The sequence below is a fragment of the Taeniopygia guttata genome, chromosome 13, assembly GCF_048771995.1.
Source record: "Taeniopygia guttata chromosome 13, bTaeGut7.mat, whole genome shotgun sequence".
Lineage (NCBI taxonomy): Eukaryota > Metazoa > Chordata > Aves > Passeriformes > Estrildidae > Taeniopygia > Taeniopygia guttata.
In genome coordinates, this window is record NC_133038.1 from 16,257,818 (window position 1) to 16,266,884 (window position 9,067).

Consider the following 9,067-nt stretch of genomic DNA (forward strand, 5'->3'; position numbering starts at 1 on the left):
CTGCTCCTGGCTTGGCTGGTGGGGAGATCTTTGTGCAGCCCTTTAATCCCAGCCTGCTCACCCAGCTAGGATAAAAGCAAACACACCCCACCGGCCAAAGCCAGGCTTTTATTCAGGTCTCTTCCTGCCACAAAACCTGGAAAAAGGGATTCGGGGTGGAATTGTTGTGAAATACACAATGAAGCACCGTGTTTGGGTTTGTTTAAAGGCATTGAATTAAAAAAAATTTACTCTCAAAATCTCTTTAAAAAACGTGACCTGGGATTCCAACAGCCTGTGCTGAGAACCTGACCCTTCCTCCAAGCTGCTCCCTGCTCACAGATGTGCCCAGTCTTCATCTCAGAGAGGAATTTCTGTTCCCATCACTGTTCCTTCCGGAGCTGGGGAAGCAGGAGAAGATGAGGAGGTGCTGGGGAAGGACCTGCCAAGGCTGCCCTGCACATTCCCACCTCCATCCCCTCTCCAGATCCACCCTCCCTGCAGCTGGGCTCACCTGAGCAGCCCAGGGGGCATTCCTGGGGCAGACAACCCTTCCCAGCTGGGAAGAGCTGGAATATCGTGTCCCTGAGTAAGTGATTCTGCTTTTCTCACACATTTTCCCCCTTTTTCATCTCCCAGTCGCCCCCCAGCTCCAGGCTGTGCCCTTCAGGAGTGCAGGTGGCAGGTCCTGCCTGCTCTGAGAGCTGCTGGTTATTTCAGGTAAATCTGTTTGTGTTTGTGCCCCTCATTTAGTCCCATCTCACTGCTGTTTGCTGTGCTGGATTATGCAAATCCAAAGGAAAGCAATATTGGAGCCAGGAAGGTCAGCAGAGCCCACAGCCACTCCTGCTGTGTCACCTCTGTGCCACTGCTGAGGCCACACCGGGGTGGCTTTGTCCCTTCCTTGTCCTGGGAGTGCTCCAGCTCCTGCCAGCATCCCAAAGCAGCCCCAGCAGGAGGGACAGTCCCCGTGTGGGGTCACACTCAGCTCTGTCCTGCCGTGATCCCAAAGATCCAACACCCCTTAGTGCTCCTGGGGCGTGCAGGGCCCAGCACATCCCTGCTCTCCCTGGAGAAGGGGCATTTCCCTGGGGAACTGGATAACTCTGCTTTGGGATAAGTGAGATAAGAGTGGCAAAGAGGGAAAGCGAAATCCCAGAAAAAAGCTGAACAGGGAGAAGCAGCAGATCTGCCTGGGTCACACAGGCATTCCTGGAACTGGAGAAACGGAGAATTCCAGAGCCATTCCCTGCACTGGAGTAAGCTGTTGTTATAAATGATAATTTGCCCAGCCAAATTAAAAATGAAATAAAAAGAATTTTAGTTATGATCAAAATCCATCTCGCCAGCCACAAGGAAAAAGGCAGTGCCGAGCCCGGGATCGGCGCTGGGTGAGTGACAGAGGACGCCTCTGGCAGAGGTTCCTCTGGACACCCACAGCACCTCTCAGATCCCGAGGTTCTTACAGGAAATTTTCTGCTGGGGTGAGGATTTCAGCCATCCGCCCATTCTTTCCATTCAGAGTTCCCCATATTTATAAAGTTCTTTTCTCCAGGCCAAACAATCCAAGTCCAGGTGTGGCCGATCTTGCTGATGAAGTTACAGAACTGTGGCTTTCAGCTGGATCAGCCCAGAGGTTTCAGAGAATTGGATCTGAGTCGTTACTGGGATGATCAGCTCCCAGGGTCCCGGTACCAGTTCCTGGAACAGAGCCACATGTATTAGATTGTAAATCAGACATGGTTTGGCTTAGGTGGAACCCGAATATGGGGGGTGGCTGGCTGCAGCATCGGCGTGTGCTTTTATGTTAAACTAAACATTTCATATAGTGAATCATATTTAATATAACAATATTCCGGAGGAGCAAATTATAATCATTTATATCACTGTGAGCACCTCAAGGTAGCTCAGCTCCAGCCGTGATCAGGCGGCTCCTGAGCCATGGAGATCAGGGTGATCCCCGTGCAGGAGCTCAGGGATCAGTGATCCTGAACAGCTCTGACCTCTTTTATTCCCAACTCCAGAGACTTTTCCCAGCTCGTGCCCGTGTCCACCTCACAATTCCTGTCTGGTTAAGGCACCTCCTTTCAAAACACATCCAACTTCAAGGGAAAACTCCAAGCAAGGGAGGATCACCCACCTCCTCCACGGGTTGTTTATGACTAATTCTCTTCACTGCTGGAATGTCTCTCCTTTGCAGGTGGAATTTGTCTAATTTCAGCTTCCAGCCACCACATCTTGTTACACCTTTGATCGCCAGATTAAAGAGCTCTCGAGTCTCAAATAAATTCTCTTCTGCTGGGGACTCCCAGCCTTGTGCCAAGCAAGGATTCAAAGTGTTTTTCTTTAAGCCTTTCATTAGAAAAGGAGGTGTTTGGCTTGGTGTCTTTTTAAAATTTCATTCACTTTTGTACCTCTTTCCTGGATTCTTTCCAAGTTTTCATTAAGTGTGACCCTGGAACTGGACACTGAGCACACCCGGAGCCCTCCTTAAAGCAATGCATGGTCCCACAGAACTGCAAAGTTCTTTTCTTTAGGAGCTTCCAGTTCAGAAGGTCCCACCTGCTTCCTTCCACTTCCCTAATCCATGTTCAGCAGCGTATGGATATCTTTGTTCCTGGAAGTGTGGCTCTCCAGTGCCTTGACCCAAAATTCAGGCTCCTGGAACAAATTCAGCCTCCAAGTGATTCATGCTGCCCTGGCCAAGTTTATCTTCCTGCTGGGCTTTGTATCCTCTTTAATTCTTATCTCTCCAGACTGTGCGCTCCCCTTCAGGTCATGGATAAATACTCTTGGCTCTCCTCAGGAAAACCTGGCACTGATCTGATAATTTGGCCTGGAAACTGCTGAGGATGATCCTCCCAGCCCTGAGGGACACAGAATTCCCTACGTCCCAACAGCACCTCACAATGGTGGTTCACAGCCCATCACCGCTTTCACCTGCCAGGACCTGCCCCAGCTTCTGCCCTGCAGGGAATGGGAAGATGTTGGAACTCAAAATGTCCCTCAGACATTTTTGGATGTTCCGGGCCCAGGTCAGAAGCATTTGAGACCCTGGCAGGCAGCTGGAAACAGCTGTGATTTTGGATTTGAGCCATGGAATGATTTACCAACCTTGCAGGAAGAACAAGAAGTCACAAAAGTTTAGATATTAGAGTAGAAGCAGTCACAAAGTAAAGGGAAGAATTTTTGAGTGCTGTACAGGGGGGTTTTGGTTTTGTACATGGGGGTCAGAAGTTTTAAGATGGAGGGATTTGGGCCTGCCCTGTCCTCCCTCTTTCTCCTTCCTTACCTCCGTGTTCTTGGTGATGTTGGCACTCACAGACTGGTTTAGAGTAGGAAGGCACCATTTAATATAGGTAATAGGCATTGGGGACAAACTGTAACATGTAACACGTAATGTACCATATAAAAGATAGAAAAGCACCATTTAATATAGGTAATAGGCATTGGGGAAAAACTGTAACATGTAACACGTAATGTACCATATAAAAGATAGAAAAGCACCATTTAATATAGGTAATAGGCATTGGGGAAAAACTGTAAATATTTAACACGTAATGTACATATAAAAGACAGCACAGCCCTGGGTGGGGAGAGAAGAAGCAGTCGGGAGTCAGAGAGGATGTCAGGGTGTGTGTGTGCCTCTGCCTGAGCTGTGAGCAAACCACAGCAGCCCAAGGAGAAAATCTTTTAGATAACTTGCAATAAACTGCCTTGAGACCGAACAACAGAAGACTTCTGAGCTTTTTTTTGGAAGCACGGGTTGGAGGAGAGATTTTTCCACCACATGGAGCCACCCCTGACCCAGGGTGAGCTCTGGCAGGAAGCAGGGCTGGAGCAGGTGGGATGATGGGCGTGTGTCCTGCTGGAGCAGGGATCTGGGGCTGTGCACCTGGAAGTTGCTGCCAGGCTCTGTGGGACAGCTGCAGGGTTTAATCACCATCCAGGAGAAGGTGGAGGCTCCAAAGCAGGGCAGGAGGGGCAGACAAATGAGGGCTGATGAGCTTGGCTGGAGAAGAATCGGCTCCATGGGAGTCAGCTTTTCCAAGTAAAACCTGGGCACGGCACTGTGCCCAAGGGAGGAAGAGGATGGTGAGGAGCACCAGCCCCACTCAGGGCTGGGCATCCAGGAGTTCTGTGTGCAGCCAGCAGCCAGGCAGGGACCTCCAGGACAGCTCCAGAAGAGGGAAATCCCAACAGTGGAGAATCAAATCCCTCCTTTAAGATGACCAGGAAGGCTTTGTGCTTCTGGAAGTCCTCTAGTCTATTTGGTGTCACGTTTTGGGATCCCTCCAGCATGGCAAGATGGAAGATGATTCCCTTGGAAAACTCTTGTTTAATTAATTCTGCTGCTAAAGCAGCAGCTGAACACCTCTTGGTGCAGCAGCAGAAATAAAATGCAGCCCTGGAGAACCACTGAAACCTTTTGGGGTTATGGAGAAGGTGGAGTAAAGCTCCTCTGGAAGTTCACACCAAAGTTCAGGAGGCAGCAGGCAGAAACACAAGGGCAATGCCATAAAGCGTGAGGAGAAGGTTTTTCCCCACAGGACAGGTCAAGACACAGGCCAACGGCCCAAAGAAGTGGGGGCATCTTCATCCTTTGAGATCTTCATGTTTCACCTTCAAGATCTTCATCCTTCAGGATCTTCATCATCCTTCAAGATCTTCATCCTCCATCCTGTGGTATTCACATTCTCACATCAGAGGGAGACGTGATTCTCTCTGCTAGGATATTTCCTGGAAAGCTGTGAGGCACAGTGAGAAAGCTCAGAGAAAGAAGAAAACAATTCTTATCTCTGTTGGGTGCTCCTGCTGTTTGGCACACGTGGAATGTGTTATGGAGATTGTTTACCCAAGAGTGATTTGTTAATTGGACACCGTGATGGTTGTTTGGATTGATTGGGTCAAAGCTGTGTTGTGACTGTCTGGAGACAGTCATGGGGTTTTCTTGAGCATCTTTTTAGTATGATATATTTCTAATATAATATGGTATTAATGTAATATAATTTAGCCTAATAAAAGCAATTTATTCAGCCTTCTGCACCGTGGAGTCGGAGCGTGTTATTCCCCCTTCAGGGGTCACTGCTTCAATACCATCCCTCAAGATCTTCACCCTTAATCCTTCCAGATATTCATCCTTCATCCTTCAACATCTTCATGCTTCATTTTTGAGATCTTCATCCTTTGAGATCTTCACCCTTCAAGATCTTTGACTTCATCCTCCGAAGTCCAGCAGCAATGCCCTGAGCAACCTGAGCTGAGTTTGAGTCTGGCTCTGCTTGGAGCAGAAAGCAGAGCTGGAAACCTCCTGAAGGCTCTTAAACTCTGTAAGTTTTTCATTCCCCAGCAGTTCCAGGAGCAGGTTTTCCATCATTTTTGGAGCAGTGGCACTGTGCAGACCAACAGTGTAAACTGGATTTCTCTGAATATTCGTGACATATTCCTTCAGGAAAATTCAGATCCTGTGCCTCCACAGAAAACAGACTCCAGACCGTCCAGACTTCACTTGCTTCTCCAGTCCCTCCAAACTGCACGTTCTGCAGTTTTTAAATTCATTCAAAACTGCAAACACCAAATTTCAGGCAGAAATTTTGTATTTCTGGGTGAAAAATTCTAACCTCCAAGTTTCTGATTTTTCCTTTTTTTCTTTGCTCAATCTTTTTGCCACTCCAAACCCCCCAGCTAAAGGTCAATGGGTTACCTCAGCACTGGCCAGAAGAGCTGGAGCAGCTCGGCTGCCCTCAGGAAGTACAGGAAGGAGCCTTGTAACAAAAACCTGGGCCCCCAAAGCTGGAGATTTCCCTGGAATGGCTGCTGGGGCTGAAAGTTAATTTGTCATTGTTCTACTGCAGCGTCTGCAGCCCTTTAGGTGAAAATGAGCATTTCAAGGCAAGCCCCCAGACAAAGCTCGTTCTGATTCCAACCTGTTCCTGCGATGTAAAGATTAAAACAATAACATTTTAAGCCTGGGAGCTCCAAATGGGAAGGAGCGGTGCGGGGAGGCTCGGCAGCAGCTCCGGAAGCCCTGCTAATGATGGCAGTAAATTGGATCAGAAGGATTCGCTCATTTTGGGAAGAGAGATGGAATAGCTGAGGCTATTCTCACTGGCACTGAACTCATTACGTTGTTTACACTGCACCTACCTGCTCCATGCTGGAAATCGGACCTTGCCTGGGATATTCCAGGCAGGAAGAACAGGGAGAAGTCAAAGATTCATGGTGATGTTTGATCCCTGCTGTGGTTGGTTTGGGGTTTTTTTTCCATATGGGGCTTATTGGGAAAATGCTGGGTGCAGAGAAGGATGTTGGGAAAGTGCTGGGTGACAGAGCTGGGGACAAAAGCTGATGGACCAAAGGAGAGGAAAAGCGTGTTAGATGTGTGATGTCATGGGGAGAGAAAACTCCAGGATCATCGAATCCAAGCCGTGCCCAATCCCCACCTCATCACCAGCCTAGAGCACTCAGTGCCACCTCCAGTCCTTCCTTGGACACCTCCAGGGATGGGCACTCCAAACCTCCCTGAGCAGCTCCTCCCAATCCCTGAGCCCCCTTTCCATGGGGAAATTCCTGCTGGTTCCACCCTGAGCCTGCCCTGGCCCAGCCTGAGGCCGGTCCCTCTCCTCCTGTCCCTGTTCCCTGGGGCAGAGCCCGACCCCCCGGCTGTCCCCTCCTGTCAGGAGCTGTGCAGAGCCACAAGGTCCCCCCTGAGCCTCCTTTTCTCCAGGCTGAGCCCCTTCCCAGCTCCCTCAGCCCCTCCTGGGGCTCCAGCTCTGCTGCCCAGAAGGTTGGGGGAACCTGGCACCAGCTGTGCTGGAACCTGCTGGATCATGGAGCCCACCCAGGGCACCTGAGCACCAAGGGGAGGTTCCAGGTGTCCTCAGGGACAGGGAGAGCTCTGGGAGTGACACCAGGCTGTGCCACATGCATGGGCATGAATTTGGTGGCTTTCCAGCACTGGAATGATTCTTGTGGCCCTGAAGGTGCCCAAAGGGAGCTCAGGCGTGAGGGCACTGCAGGGAATGAGCGTCACCCAATGGCCTTTTCCTGCCTGGCTCACAAAAACTGCGGGAAAGAACTCTGGGGTGGAGCAAGATGCCAAATGCTCCAAGCCCGTGCTCTGGGAAGCTCAGCCCATCTCATCAGGGCACCGGAGAGGGGATTAAAGAGCCCCTGACCATCACATCAGCATGGAGGTGACTTCTCTGTCCAAGAAATCTCCTCTGGGTGAGCCTGGGAGAGCTGGTACCTCCCTAGAGCAGACAACAGAGAGCTGCTGCCATTCCAACACATCCCTGGGCTCGGGGGCTGCCTGGGGTGCAGAGCTCCATGGAGGTGTGCAGAATTCCATGGAGGTGTGCAGATTTCCATGGATATGTGCAGAGTCCATGGATGTGTGCAGCTCCCATGGATGTGTGCAGTGCCCATGGATGTGTGCAGCTCCCATGGATGTGTGCAGAGTCCATGGATGTGTGCAGATCCCATGGATGTGTGCAGCTCCCATGGATGTGTGCAGATCCCATGGATGTGTGCAGATTTCCATGGATGTGTGCAGATCCCATGGATGTGTGCAGATTTCCATGGATGTGTGCAGCTCCCATGGATGTGTGCAGATTTCCATGGATGTGTGCAGATTCCCATGGATGTGTGCAGAGTCCATGGATGTGTGCAGAGTCCATGGATGTGTGCAGATTTCCATGGATGTGTGCAGATTTCCATGGATGTGTGCAGCTCCCATGGATGTGTGCAGCTGCCATGGATGTGTGCAGCTCCCATGGATGTGTGCAGATTTCCATGGATGTGTGCAGATTCCCATGGATGTGTGCAGAGTCCATGGATGTGTGCAGATTTCCATGGATGTGTGCAGATTTCCATGGATGTGTGCAGAGTCCATGGATGTGTGCAGAGTCCATGGATGTGTGCAGATTTCCATGGATGTGTGCAGAATTCCATGGATGTGTGCAGTCACTCTCCTCCTGCTGGCTCCTCCCAGTGCTCCCAGCCCAGTTTCCCTGTCCAGCTCCATGATTCCCTCCTGCCTGAAGAGCAAGAGCTCAGCAGGGCCAGTCTGCTCCCAGGGGAGGATTTCCCTGGATTTTGTGGCACCAATGAAGGTATTCCCACCTCTTTCCCCACTGCCTGTGGCAGGAGGAACTCCGTGTGAGCCTGGAATAGGATCTCCTGAGTGACCTGGATGAGCAGGAGAGGCTCTCCCTGCTTCCCTCTGGCCCCTCCTGCTCCTGGAGAAGCTCCTTTGGCCCATGTGTGGCTGCAGCTGCAGCTGTGAGCCCCCACACGGATAAATTCCGAATTTCCCTGCTCCAAGCCCGCGCTTCTCATCCTGCCAGGCTTTCCTCAGGGTCGTGCTCGGGAGGGAAGATTTGCTCCCAGCCTCTGGCAGGGCCATATAACAAAATCAGCCTGCAAGGTTCCTTACTCATCTCATTATACACACAGAGACCCTGGGCAGGCAAAGATAAAGCAAAATAAGAGAAAATTATTGCATCTCTTAAATCGGAATAAATTATCTCCCGGTGAAATCATTGCAGCAGCTCAGTGTGGGGTGGAGAGAGGCATCAGCAGGCACCAGGGGTGCCCTGGTGGCACCAGCAGGGCTAAGGACCAGCCCGGTGCTGGCACCAGGAGAGCCCAGGGCTGTGTGCAGTGCCAGTGTGACCCCTGGGGGTGGTGGCAGTGCCTGTGGCACACGGGTGACGTTTTCAGGGAGGTGTGTGTGTGCCTCAGTTTCCCCCCAGCTGGCTGGGCTGGCAGCTCCTGCTCCCAGGGCAGCAGTTAAGGGGATCATGTTCCTACACAGAGCTGAATTCCAGTGGCTGTGCCCGTGTAAGTGCTGAGTGCTATTAACAACCAACAGCAGCTCCCCTTCCTGCCTTTGCCTCGGGCCATTCCAGCCCAGTGAAGCATCACAGCAGCACGACCTGGCAGTGCAAACCTCGGGATGTGCTGGAAACCTGGAGCTGGGAGTCCAGAAAGATGTGCCTGGCTTTATCCAGGCTGATGGAGCAGGAGCTCTGGCTGCCTGGGAGATGGGAGAGACGCCTGAGGGTGGGACAGGCCAGGGGTGGAA